Source organism: Portunus trituberculatus, chromosome 23, assembly GCF_017591435.1.
Source record: "Portunus trituberculatus isolate SZX2019 chromosome 23, ASM1759143v1, whole genome shotgun sequence".
In the NCBI taxonomy this organism is placed as follows: domain Eukaryota; kingdom Metazoa; phylum Arthropoda; class Malacostraca; order Decapoda; family Portunidae; genus Portunus; species Portunus trituberculatus.
The window spans coordinates 14,827,580-14,842,611 of NC_059277.1; the positions used below are offsets into that span (position 1 = coordinate 14,827,580).

At 36.5% G+C, this 15,032-nt stretch overlaps 1 protein-coding gene and 1 long non-coding RNA gene across 4 annotated transcripts in view; one reads left to right on the forward strand and one right to left on the reverse strand.

The window, feature by feature from the left end:
* LOC123507936 overlaps positions 1 to 15,032 on the forward strand; it is a 196,909-nt gene that overhangs the window by 141,459 nt on the left and 40,418 nt on the right. The gene's annotated exons all lie outside the window — the stretch shown is intronic.
* Positions 9,468 to 15,032, reverse strand: part of LOC123507942 — a 43,684-nt gene continuing 38,119 nt past the window's right edge. For both annotated transcript variants that reach the window (XR_006675835.1, XR_006675834.1), the window contains exons 2-5: positions 11,806 to 12,377; positions 10,817 to 11,113; positions 10,222 to 10,278; positions 9,468 to 9,918 (exon numbers count right to left, since the gene is read on the reverse strand). This is a non-coding gene — a long non-coding RNA (uncharacterized LOC123507942). The remainder of the gene's footprint in view (positions 9,919 to 10,221; positions 10,279 to 10,816; positions 11,114 to 11,805; positions 12,378 to 15,032) is intronic.

Below are 15,032 nucleotides of genomic sequence, written 5' to 3' on the forward strand. Positions count from 1 at the left end.
TGCTAGGAATATTTGTTTATATCTAATATTATTGTTGTTTCCTTATTTATACGCTATGATAGATGTGTTTTGCCAGTGGAAGTAAATAAAAAAAAAATAAATAAATAAAAAAAAAAAAAAAAAAAAAAAAAATGGATGAAGATATATAGATAAAGAGAAAGGAAAGTAGATAAGTCAATGAAAATTAAAATAAGCTCAATATGCACAATAAGTAAACATACTTACCTCTACTTACCTGGGGTATCCTGACTTACCTGTATATAAACCATATATAAACCAGATAACCTGAAAGAGAAAAAAAAAAAAAAAAAAAAAAAAGGAATGGATGAATGAATGAATGAATAAAAAAAAAAAAAAAAAAAAAAAAAAAAACTTACTCACACATACTTGAAAACTGTAAGCAGTCGTGATGTTAGGGACCTGTGGTGTTTAGCTGGGTTCTGCATGCAGTACAGGAAAATGGACAATTACCAAACAAAACAAAAAAATAAATAAATAAATAAACAATTAAAATGGTATAAATAAAAAAATAAACGAATAAATAAATGACAAAAATATTATTAATAATAACAATATATGAAATAAATATATAAATAAATAAAAAAAAAAAAAAAAAAAAAAAATAAATAAATAAATAAATAAATAAATAAATAAAATAAGGGCAACCTTTTAGGTAGGGTAACAATACCTAAATAAGTGCGAGTGTGGTGTACAATCACATCTAGATTAATTATTGAAAATAGCAATGTGGTCTGCCCACAATCTTTTATCTTTTGCTTTTTTTCATTTTCTTACCTTTATCTTCATCCTGTCCAAACCCTTCAAATTTCTTTTTCTTTCTACGATAATAGATAGATGCACCATGCCCCGAGCCTGTACAACTTGCTACAGGTGCTATACATTAGAAGATCACTTTACCAATCAATGCACCAAACCCAGAGAACACATAATATGTTCCGAATGCTGCAGCACGGACCACACCTGGAAAGACTGCAACTCACCCAACAAAAAATGCATAAACTGTGAAGGAGATCAAAGGACTCTCGCTGCAAAATGACCCTTAAGAAAAGCTGTAATTAAAAACAAAAGACTTCTGCACGAAAAATCTGCTCAAACTACATACAGTCAAGCAACAAAACAAAATCTCCAAAATCCATCTACCACACCAACAACTACAATCAATAATAAAACCCACGAAAAAATCTTCATACCACCTAGCCAATATTGCCTCCCCCGGCAGTTATCAAAAAGAATTGAACAGCATGCTCACCCTTAACAACATCACCAACGTAAAAGCGCCAACAAACCCACAATCCAGTAAAATAATAGCCAACATCCAAAATGAAACCCAGAAACATACAAAAGACAAAGACAACGAACTAAACATGGAGGAATCAGACTCAGAAGACGACACATCTCCCACATTGGCAATAGCACTTCCCACACAACAGAAGAAAACACCACCTAAGGAAAAACTCAAAATAAAAGCAAATGACATTGGACTCCAAATACACACATAAAAAAGCACAGGCTGACCAAAGGAAAATCTTACCAAAAAGAAATTAATTCAAGGAATCGAAGAAAAGAAATACAAAATAACCTTCACCACACAGAACATGAATGCATCCCAAATCCTCGAAGCTATAGAGAATGAAGAACTAGAACCAGAACAGTGCTGGACAATAATAGATGACTCTAATTTCCGGAAGATTAGGTCTGGCAGGACCATGGAAAGGACTCCACCACCCAGACCTGAAAAATATAGGAAGAACTCTTTTTAAATATCTAATTCTCTAACACAATCAAAATAATCCAACATAATGTCCTAGCATGGAGTAAAAGAAAATACGAACTGAATAATATATACAGGACGATAGACGCCGACATTATTCTAATAAATAGTCCTTGCTTAAAAAACAACTCCAAAATAAAAATTCCTGGCTACACGATTTTTCAAAAAAACACAACAGAATCTCAAGCTGACGGCAACGCAATAGCAATCAAGTACAACCTTCAGTATAAAATTATTGATGTTTTCTTATCAGATCTACTTGCAGTCGAGATAGAAACAACCACGGGTAAAGTAATAATAGCAACAACATACCAACCCCCTTCAAGAGATTTTCTGCCGACCCCTGACTTCTACACTCTTTACCGTAGGAACACCCCAGTATATTTCCTAGGTGACCTAAACGCCAATCACCACATTTTTGGCTATAGCACTACCAACACCAAAGGCAGACAACTCAACAGACTTATACAAAACAGAACCATACAACATTTAGGTCCACACTTTCCCACATACTTTACCAACATGAGAGGAACACACCCAGACATTGTACTATCTAACCAACGAACCTATCACAACTACAACATTACACAAGGCCCTCTAACAACCAGTGACCATCTACCAATAATCTTCACACTCTCAGTTTCACCAATACTTATACCTTCTCCTCGCAGACCACAATTCTCTAAGGCAGACTGGGACTCATTCGGAAAATACATAGATGAACACATCCAGCATCATCAATTGCATCATGCAAACTTAGAGGAAATAGACCAAGCAATAGAAGATTGGCACTCAACAATCAATACAGCAACAAGAAAATGCATCCCAACAACATACTACCGACCGTTACCTGCGCATAAATTCAGTCATTACACAAAAATCATCCAGACAACATTTAGTAACATACAACACCATGCACTCAGGCACGGTTGGACACACCAAACATATCAACATTACAAAGCCCTCCGATGCCAACTAACTGAAAGACTAATAGAAGAATCCAATCGGAGCTGGGGAGACACCTTGGAAAAAACAGCCAACATCTACAAAGAAGCCAGCATGTTCTGGAAGAAAATAAAAAATCTATTAGGCCAAACAACACCAGATCCACATGATATTTACAACGAAAACAACATTAAGGTATATACTCCAGAAGAAAAAGGAGAAAACACATAGAAACATATGGAAAAATGTTTTTACGGACGATGAATACGGTGAAGAGGAAGAAGAGGAGAATGAGGATGAGAACCAAAACACAATAGAATTTCTGAACGACAACCTAGAGAGAATCACACCCTACAATAATGCAGACACTACCAGATTAAACAACAATCCACTAGACCAAGAAATTACAATAGAGGATACAAAACACTTTATAAATATCTCGAGGAAAACATGTCCAGGAATAAGTGGCATAAACAAAACCATCCTCAAGAACTTGCCAAATTCAGCCATAAATACTCTAACCAACATATTGAACGCCTCTAACTCCTCAGGATACTTCCCAGACTAATTCCCAAAGCCAATAAATCACCCCACCACGCTTGCAACTATCGCCCAATATCACTATTAGAAGTCCCAGGCAAAACATTAGAACAGCCACTATAATGAAAACCAATTCGGCTTTAGAGCAGGAAGAGGAACCAACCAAACCTTAGCACTCATCACCGAACAACTAGCCCAAAACAAAGGCAACAATGGCCAATGTCAAATCATCCTCAGAGACATAACCAAAGCCTTCGACAAAGTATGGCATCTTGGTTTAAAATATAAAATTTTACAATTACAGCTACCACCTTCCATCGAGAGATTACTCTGTGACTTTCTCGATGACAGAACAGCCCAAATAAAAATAAATAATTTTATAGGACCTAAATTCAGCTTACAGTCAGGAGTGCCACAAGGAAGTGTTTTATCACCAACCCTTTTCACAATTTATACGAACGATGCCCCCGCACCACTCAGAGGGGTGAACATTTCATACGCAGATGACATTACACAAGTAATAGGATATGAAGGTAAATCAAAACAAATGATCAATAGGCTCACAGAACATGAAATAATCAGAATCAACAAATTTGAGGAAAAATGGAAAATCAAAACCAACATTAACAAATTTACACCTTTTCACCTTTCAGCCAGACACACCATCCCACTCCACATCAACAATTCAGAAATAAACTTCCAAAAAGAAGGAAAAAGCCTGGGCTTAACCATCAATAGTACTGGGTACATAAAGCACGTACAAGAAAGAAAAAACAAGGCAATAGCAGCACTAACGAAACTATATAGACTCAAAGATCTTCCTGTAAAAATCAAGACACATCTGGTAAAGGCTTTAGTTTTACCTATATTACAGTATCCACCTATACCGCTGCACACAATGAGCAAAAGACAAATAAGCTTCCTACAGAAAGTGCAGAATAAAGCGCTCCGCTTTGCAACAAATAAAAAATACCCGTATACCATGACCACAGAAGAAATACATACACAAACAAAAACCAAGCCTATAAACATCTTTTTACACGAACAAGCAACACCAATATGGCAATCCTTACAAGACATAAACCATAGCACCCTAAGAAAACTCATGGAAAACAGATTGTACATAAACAAATACCACAACAGCTTTCCAAGTAGCTTGACTGCCATCACGAAGGAACGAGAACCACTATACCACTAAGCGAAAACAGCAAAACTCATACTCTCATAACTTACCTAGAAATGACGCACAGAAACTCGTAGAAAAACAAAACAATATAGTAAAATATCACAGAGACTCTCCAAATAGCCTCTTTTTATCTCCTACACTTACGCTTTCTCCAAGGAAGCAGGTAAGATGGCAGCACACACTCTCTGCTCCGCGCCCTGAGTTGCCGGGCCGGAGGGGGCGTCAAACGCGGTAGTGAGAGGCATGGAGGCTTCCCGCGGGCGTCTCCTTCCCCCCGGCAAGGGGTGGTGGCGCCCAGCTCTGTCCGCTTGACATCTGGCAGCGGGGTGAGGGATGTGGTGCCTGAGGCAACATCAAAACGCCTGTTAAAAGAAACAAGACAAAATACACCTGTAAACATTGTCGTATACCACTGGCATCTCTTGCTAGACCTAGTTGGTTTGCTACCTTGTTTTATTTTCTTGTTAGGATATATGTTTCTTGTCAGTGAAAAAAAAAAAATCTATATGTTCATATAAGAAGATATACTTACCTAAAACTTACCTGGGGAATCCTTACTTACCTGTACTCAATTGACCAGATCACCTGGAAAAAAAAATTATATATATATAATAAAAATATATAATAAAAAAAAAAAAAAAATAAAAAATAAATAAATAAATAAATAAAAAAAAAATAATAAAATAAATAAAAGCAACCTTTTTGGTTGGGTAACAAAACCTAATCTCTTCGGCCTGACATTTATGAGCAACTCCAAACATAGCTTCAAAAATAGCAACGTGGTCTGCCCACACACTTTTATCTCTTACCTTACTTCATTATTTTCTAACTATCTCCTCCTGTACCCACCCTTACATCGTTTCACCACACTTTTCTTTAACAAAAAAAAAAAAAAAAAAAAATTGCCTGTATCTCTCCGAAGAAGACCCTCATTACTCATCTGTCAAAGTAAATATCTACAATGTACTAAAGGATGACTTCATGAAGGTAAATAATTAAGATGACAATGTACACTATTTAGATTTTTTTATCTATTTTTTTCCTTTCCGGTGCAACAGGGCCGTCGTGGTACAGTGGAACGATGCGTGCTTTGGGGTCCGAGGGGTCTCCAAGCGCACGGTTCGAATCCTGTCCACGGTCCGAGTTTAAGTTGGGCTTTCTCACTCGGGGCAACGGTTTCCTAGCGGGTGGGCTTTGAGATAGGAGGTACCACAAAAAGAACCCCCTTTAACCCAGAAATTCCCGTGAAAAGCCCACATGGTATAAATAAAGAATAAAAAATAAATAAAAAAAAACAGTAGTTTATAATAATCTGATGCATTGCAGGTAAGAGTGGTATGAAAAAAAAAATAATGTTACTAAGTAGACTAGGTAGGAGGCACTGTCACTGTCATGATGTGTTGACGTCGCGTCACCCTCTGACACTCGCTGCGTGAACCCAACACTGTCGGGGAGGTTCGTGGTGCGCGATTTTTAACCCATGCACCGCGTTCTAGTGTGTTGCGGGGACCGCCGGGGACAAACACGCATGCTGTGTCGCAACGTGTGACGTGTCTTTAAGGAACACTGAGGGGTAGCCCTGACGGGTATGGTACCTCTTGAGGTGTAAGGAACGGAGTAGCTCCGAAGGACATGGTACTCCTCGAAGTGTAAAGTACACTTCAAAGAGAAAGGGGCCCCACCGAGAGGTAGCATAACCCCCAAGGTGGGAGGAGCTTTAAACAAAGGGAAAAGTGCCCTAAAGAGTGAGTAGGGTGAACCGGGTAGGGCGGACAACTCCCAAGGCAGAAAACAATTCTAAAAGCACTATCCCAGAGCAACAGTCCAGTTCTACTCAGGATGGCAAACCATCACACGAGAAAGAGAAAAAAGTGTGCAGGAAAAAACGCCCAAAAATGGTCAAATAGGAGGGACACCTGAACACAGCTGTTACTGGATGCCAAAACACTGACAACTAGGGCACTATCAGAGAAAACAGTCCACACCAGGTAATCTTTGAGCTAGGTAAAGCACTCCCCCTCCTAATTCTAAAAAAAAAGCGCTGCACCTGAGAAACACTATACACTAACCATTCATAAAGAAGGAAAGTGGAAACAGCTCAAAGTAAAGAACGGAGGAGGTTAGTAGATGACGTGTTTCTCCAGCAATGTTGAAAGCTTGAATGACGCAGTTAACTTTTTTTTATGGAATAGGGGAAGTTGGCCAAGGGCAACAAATAAGAAAGGAAAGGCCCACTTGATTGCTAGTTCCCTAAAAGATTAAGAGAGTTTACACAAATCTGGAAAAATGTCTTGAAAGACGTAGGAAGGTAGAAATAAAGAAGCAGGCAGGAAGTTCCAGAGTTTACCAGAGAAAGGTATGAATGATTGAGAGTACTAGTTAATTCTTGCATTAGGGAGTTGGATAAAATAAGGGTGAGAAGAAAGTCTTGTGCAGCGAGGCCGCAGGAGGGAAGGCATGCAATTTACAAGATCAGAAGAGCAGTTAGCATGAAAATAGTGATAAAAGATATCAGTAAATACAACATTCAGGCGGTGAGAAGGAGGCTTATATCCATTCTTTTGCTAATGCAGCTTAGACTATTCGAGATGACTTTTTAGTGATAAACTAAGCTAATCGTGTCATTTCTAGAATGACGTCGCTGAAACGATGACCACTATAGCTAGTGCATTATTGATCAAGTCCCACAAAAATTATAGTGCTACTACTGCTTTTTATAATAATATTAGTAATAATAATAACAATAATAATAATGATAATAATAATAATAATAATAATAATAATAATAATAATGATAATAGTAATAACAATAATAATTGCAATTATAATAATAATCATGGTAAGAATAAGAACAATTATAAGAAAAGAAGAATGATAACAATAATTATAGTAATACTACTACTACTACTACTACTACTACTACTACTACTACTAATAATAATAATAATAATAATAATAATAATAACAGCATCAAAAACAATTGAGAAAGGCTCTGATAATTCACTTAGTAGTTGGTATTGTTATAAGCTTTAGCAGTGGTTGATGTTTGTGTTGTTGTTGTTTTCATGATATATGTAGAATAAAATTTAATATAGACTGTACCTTACAATATGAGAGAGAACAACCTCCTGGAGCGTCTTGCCTCTGAAGGACTTGAGGGGTGTTACTGTGTCGTATGAAGAATAACTGTTGTACACCAGCATGCACCACGGTCATTGTGTTATCTTATATCTGCAGACCAATCTTGCAATATCACTGTGGGAGCGTCATATTAAGTTCTGTATTAGGTATGATGGAAGTGTTGTTACACATGAATTAAGAAGAGATGAAACTGGTTAAAAAGAAGGTAACAGGAATGAAGAAATAAAGAAGAAAGTAAGAATTATAAGAATGAGATAAGAAGATTAGATACACAAAACCAGGGGCCGTACTTATAAAACTCCACAAAGATGCCGTCTTAGTTAGGAAAAGTACTTAACCTACGAGACTTAAGCGCTAAGAATCTTTCCTAGTAGGATGCTTTGTTAAGTAACCGTCTTTAGGCGCTTACATCGCTAACCGCTAACATGAGCAGACGTTATGTAATGTTTTTTGAGGAATTTCGCAAGAAACGGGTAAAAATACGTAATTATTATATTTTAAATAAAAAACATATTTATCTAGTTAGTTTTCAACAATCACCTCTTCATTTTAACCTTGATAATTGAAGGTATAAATTTACCACCACTGTTGTCATCTTGTCAAAACAACAATCATTTGGCGCCAACTTCGACTGCGCACCATGGCTACTCAAGAGACTCAAGACAAGAAGAGGAACAGGAAGACGAGCTGGACGCCTTCATCTGGCCCACCTATACAAAATTCTCGCAAAAATACTCCGGAGCGACTTCTCCACAGCTGGCTGCTCTAAGGAAGCCAGAAATGCTGCTTGGAGCACCAATAGTCCGGAGGTGTCTGCCGTGTCAGACATTCTCCGCACTGAGGAGTGCCAGAAACATTGGCATATTATAAAATCTGAGGCAAGACGGAACACCCGCAAGCAGAGAGAAGCCATGACTGCCACAGGTAGGAGTTATTAATTTGGGAGCTATTTTTTGTGTGATATTTGTGTGAGTTGCAGCAAGATTTTCTTATTTTTGAGCTTGATAGAAATTTCATAGTTTCACCCTAACAAAAGATATGATTTATCTTATTATTCCTTTTAAGCACTGAATAGGTAAGGCAATTTCACTTAAAGAAAAGTATTTGTTTATGGTTATTTATTTTTTGCAAGGAAGCTTACTAGTAATTTGAGTAAATACTAAGTTTCAGCAGGTCTACTGGTCACTTGAGATTTAGATCATGGAACCTAACCACTTTAAGGAATAAATTTCAGTAAACTGTTCCTGTTTTAAGTTTGGAAGCAGCAACATTGAAAGTTTTGTACTAGTGATTAATATATTAAAGTGCCAGCCATTTCCTGCATTTATTTATTTTTTTTTTTTTTTTTGTGAAGTGGATGCATTTATTGCACACACTAATTATGATGCAATGTCTACCTCTGACAAATAATATTACTCCAACCACACATCTGAGTTACATATGTTATGTGAAAACACGTTCTTTATAAATTATTTATTTGTATTTGCAATTCATTAGCAATAAGATTATATTATACTTTCCAGGTGGTGGACCTCCTGCCAACCCTCCTCTCTCCCAGCTCGATGAGTTAATCTTTGAGATTTTGGACCCCAAGAATGTCTCTATTCATGGGTGCACCAATAAGGCAAGCATCATTGAATGCACCTTCCTTAACAAAGGATAAGCCACTTGTAGATATAGCAATATTAGGCCATAATGTTGTCTCAAATGTCTGCAACCCAAAATACTCGTGTTCCCAGTTAGTTTACAACTTAGTTATACACATTGGTAAATTTGTTATCTAGTGTTGAGAAAATTTCATTTATTTATTTTTTTTTATTCTTTAACCAAACAGATAAAACAGTAATAAGTAAAAAAAAAAAAAAACTAATAAAGTTAACTTAATTCCTATCCCTTCTCCCCATTCATAAGTATGGTGTTGTAGTGGGTGAATGTGTTAATGATAATGAGTCTTAGGTATTTACAGTTTCTTAGACATGGGCTTCCTTCAAACAGAATAGGATTTAAGTCAAACACATTGTACCCTTAGCTAGATTTACTGGTTTCTGTTACTTTTGTCCTTAGCAATAAAACCAAAAACATTATCAGGTTAGTTTCTGAAGTTAGAACTAATGATGCCAGCAGTGTTCAGGCAGCAGATGATGCTGGGGAAGTGGCAGAGGCAGCCCAACAGAGAGAAGTAGTGACCGAGGCAGTAGGTGTTGAGGAGGAGGCACCTGCCACACCACTTCCAGCACCAGTGATGTGGCACCAACAGGGGCCAGACTTGCCTGGTACATCACTGGTCTATGTGGATGAGGAGGAGATCATCCACCTGCAGAAGAAAAGGAAGCTTGAGCTTGCACTCCTTGAAGAATCTATAACGGCTCAGGAAAGGAAGCAAGAAGCAGAACAGGCTAAGTACATGTACTACACACAAAAACTAGAGTACCAGAAACAAACAAATAAAAAATAGTAATAAAGATATAAATAATGTACTATTTGTTTTTGTTTGTAACCAATCAACCAAATATTAGTGTTAACACAAAATTAACTGCAGTTTCTATATGCTCAACCTACAATCTACTTACTTCAGGTATGGGAGAGAACAAAAAAAAAAAAAAAAAAAACTACTTACATGAGATTAACACCAATCTCAGCAGTCATGACACTGGTGTCTCATCACTCATCAATGCTGTAAAAGAAAGACATTGATTTACTGCTTGATGTTGTATCACATTATATATATATATATATATATATATATATATATATATATATATATATATATATATATATATATATATATATATATATATATATATAGATAGATAGATAGATAGATAGATAGATAGATAGATAGATAACTACAGAACAATTGATAATGTAGTCAATGCCACACTCATAAAAATAAGTGAAAAAATAATTAAGAAAGAATCATTTAAGTTAGTTGTGAAAGTGTGTTAATTATTTTTTTAGATGTTGCTGAGATACACATTCATCTTAACCCATTTAAATATTGTAAGGCTGAACAGTGATACTGTGGTATCTGTGAAGAACTCTATCTTTGTAATAGTGGGTGACTGGCAGAGAGTGAGACAAGGAAGATGAAATCACCAACATAACAGTGCACACACAACAAAACAAGACATATAAATATAAATAACAAAGTGACAGAGGAGAAAAAACTGAAGAATGCTATTATAATCAGCATTATGGGTTGTGTTACTTACTTTAAGTGAAGCACAACAAATTCATCCCTGTAAAGGATTCCTTCATGGCGACTTTGAACTTTCTGTGCTGGGGGTCGCTCCTCATTGCCTCCATCCTCGGCTGCAGCAAGATGTTCTTCTTCCTCAGGAAGAATGATGTTTCTTGCTTTGCAGATGTTGTGCAGCAATGCACAAACCTCTACAATTTGGCAGACCTTGGGTGGAGGACCAACTTGGATTTCACTGTGTAGCATGTGAAAATGTGGCTTCAGCTGCCCGATGCCTCTCTCAACAATGCTGCAGATTTTCTTGTGGGCCCTGAAATTAATATAGATTTCAATCTTACAATGCAGTACTTGAAAGTGGTATGATGCATTAATTTAATTTCTGCAAACATTTAGGTTATGTCATGTATAAGGTTAAGTTAAGATTCATTGTTTGATAATGATTTGTGACATGGCAGCTTAAACATTATGAAACATATAAAAAAAAAATCTCTAGTATAACATTGGTTAGGTTAATATATTCACATGAAAACTTAGAATAAAAAGAAGAAACTCTTAAATATTTGGAAATTTTCTTGTTGTATTGGTGATTCAACCAACACACCTTACATAATCATAGCCCTTTAAGGGGGATCCAAAGGGGGCAAAGCGTACACAATGTTAAATTACTTTACCTTATCGGTTGTTCTGGTCAAGTTTCAAAATGTTAAGTTACTCTACCTTAATGGAGGATGATGCTAACCCAATGAGGAGGTTAAAAAATGTTAGGTTAGGTTACTTCATCTTATGGAGGAATCCAGTAAGGTAGGGGGGGGGGAGGGTCAAGATTGTGTGAAACTGCAATAATACTTCCAAATTACCTAATTCATTAATTTAGCACTTTATTTTAGTTTATATGAAAAAGTGTGTAACTATAGGAGGTAAATAATTAGTTTTGTGTTTAGTGTGATGTGGGGTAATTAATTAGATAACTCTTTATCTAAATTTTACTACTCAGTAACTTACCTGTTATAAGAAGACTGTGCTCCAGGCTGTGGTCTGAGGTATGGAGTCAGTAGCCACTTCTTGCTGGGATAGCCACTATCTCCCAGTAAGTGACACCCAGCTGGGACGATGCCGCTGTCAAATATCGTGCAGAGTCCACTTTGAGCAAGTATTCTTGCATCGTGAACCAATCCCGGCCACTTTGCTACCACATCAATAATGTGGTATCAAGCATCAAACACAAACTGCACGTTGATGCTGTGGTATCTCTTCCTGTTGACAAACTCTACCTTATACTCTCTAGGAGCCACAATCATCACGTGCGTCCCATCAATGGCACCAATCTTTCCTATAGCGAGGTACCGCAGTGAAGATAACTTGCATCTCGGGGAGAGAGGCCTTGTTCCTTGCAGTTGGTCTCTTCAGCCTTTCCCGCACCAAATTTGTCACGAAAATGATACCAGCAGGATCCTGCCAATACCTCTTCACCAGCTCACGGTCATCTAGCTCATTCAGGACGTCCTTCCTCTCACGAAACGACCGTCTCTGTCGCAGGTGGTGGCGGTGCGGTCCCCTTCGAGCGGCCATGTTTACTTTTAGGATGAAATCTTAAGAGCGCGTCTTACTGCTAAAACACCTCGGGAGGTGTTTTAGCAGTAAGACGCATCTTTAGAGCTTAGGATGCCGTCTTAAGGATTTAAGACTCGAATTCCGCCATTTTTATGATTTAGGACGAATTCTTACCGTTAGGACGTCATCTTAGTGTTTATAAGTACGGGCCCAGGTACCTATCACTAGCCCAAGAGATAAGAAATGGTGGTCATCGAGGAGAATAACAAGAGGCGGTGAACCATTACAAAAACAGAGCTGAAGAATATCAGCAGATTACAAGATGAGATACCTATATGGCTATCTCTATAGTAAATACGAGGGAAGCAGAGAAGCAAACGATGTGGATGAGGTGGACAGCGGCACACCATGGGAAATAGAGCCCTTGTTCCTGATTAGAAGGTGCGATTACTAAAGTTACGCGAGAATGATCCTTATTGAAAGTTAAATTTAAATTAATTGTATGATCGAAGTATACAAAGATAAATATAGTTACTAGAAAAATTGCATTATGGAACGTTACAGGAAAATGAACCATATGATCGAAATTTTTAAAAGTAAATCTTATGACACTGAAAGCTTGTTATGGCATAAAGTCGGTCTGATTCTTGAGTGTATTATAAGGTGTAAGAGACAGAAATGACAGGAGGCGAGGAGAAGGCGAGAGACAGACAAACTAGACAGAGCTGTCAGACCAGAGAGGGTCAAGATGGGCAAGCCGCCATCACAGTACCAGTAAGAAGAGCCAGACAGTTGTAATGCTGTCAACATAAGATGCTTGAAGAAGCGGGATTGTGTTCGTGTATGTGTTTCCTTATTTGAATAATAGTTGCAGAGTCTGTGTAGGATGTGTTCCTCATTGAAATAATAGTTGCAGAGTCTGTGTAGGATGTGTTCCTCATTGAAATAATAGTTGCAGGGTCTGTGTAGGATGTGTTCCTCATTGAAATAATAGTTGCAGGGTCTGTGTAGGATGTGTTCCTTATTGAAATAATAGTTGCAGGGTCTGTGTAGGATGTGTTCCTCAATGAGTGGTAATTGTGTGATGTGATTTGAATAATGTGAATAATGTGAAGTATTCGGAGATATTTGATGAAATCTAAGTGAAGAGACAGTTGTTCATTGTCATTGAGTGTAAATTGTGTAATGCGATCTTCCGTTGTTGTCGGAAAATCATAAGCTGTAAATGATTGTAGATAATATAACTATTTACTTAATTATAGTTATGAAAATTTAAATGCGTTCCCTTGAACCCACAAAACAATCTCGAAGATTAAAGACGCAAGAAGATCGCTCAGCTTGCAAGCGTCACAGAAATATTAGTAAGAATAGAAGTATCAGCGACAGTATTATTATTATTATTATTATTATTATTATTATTATTATTATTATTATTATTATTATTATTATTATTATTATTATTATTATTATTATTATTATTATTATTTATTATTATTATTATTATTATTATTATTATTATTATTATTATTAGTAGTAGTAGTAGTAGTAGTAGAAGTAGTAGTAGTTGTTGTTGTTGTTGCTGTAGTAATAGAAGTTGTAGTAATAATAGTATTAGTGGTATTAATAGTAGTAGTAAAAAAAGCATTTATTCTCTTCATTTCTTGCCTTTTTTTAATGTTAATAAGAAGTAACAACTCATTTCATCACTGATGTTTTCTAAAAGAATAAATAAGAGATGCAAGGCAATAATTCAGTACTCATCATTATTTCCTATTTATAGACTATCAAAGTCTCCTTTTTTTTTTTTTTTTTTAAGGACATACTTGGTGTGTACTTCCCAGACTATAATGAGATAATGAATATGCTTGGGAACCAATTTTCCACCAATGGTAACTCCGATATACGTGTTTGACATGAATCTGAGAAAGATTTCTGTTATGTCTTGTTGTGCAATATTTTACGTTTTTGTTGATGGTGGTGGTGGTGGTGGTGGTGGTGGTCTTGTTGCTGTTCTAATAATAATAACACGGTGTAACAAAATTTTTCTTTTTTTTTTTTTTTTTGGTCAATTAATGTTATTTTCTATTTCTTTTCATCTAAAAAACGAAGAATATAATGCTTATTCTCTTTAAACTTTGATACTTATAAACTGGCCAGCGATGTTTTGAAATCCAGACAGATTTTACACTAATTTGGTAAAAAAAAAATTAAAGAACTTTCTAGATGACTCCAGAACCTTCAAAATTATTCTTTCCAAACGTTTCACAAACTTCTAGAACATTGTTGCAACGTATATGGCAGTATAAATGCAGGGAACGTATGCTCAACAGGTCAGTTCACTTTTAGCCGTTAATGTATAAACAAGTCGATCGTCATCAGTCATTACTATCTGCATTCATCAAGCATGGCATCCAGAGGTTGTAAGCATCCGGCAGACGCATTTTGCTACGTCTGTGGCGAGTTTATCAAAACTGGAGCTAAAAAGTACTCTCTGGAAAGATCACTGAAAATGCGCGAGGCCTACAATGCATATTTCGGCATGCCTGTCGGGGATCAGGACAAATCTTGGGCACCTCATTTCACCTGCGAACTCTGCAAAAGAACTCTGGAAGGTAAGAAAAACTAATATATATATATATATATATATATATATATATATATATATATATATATATATA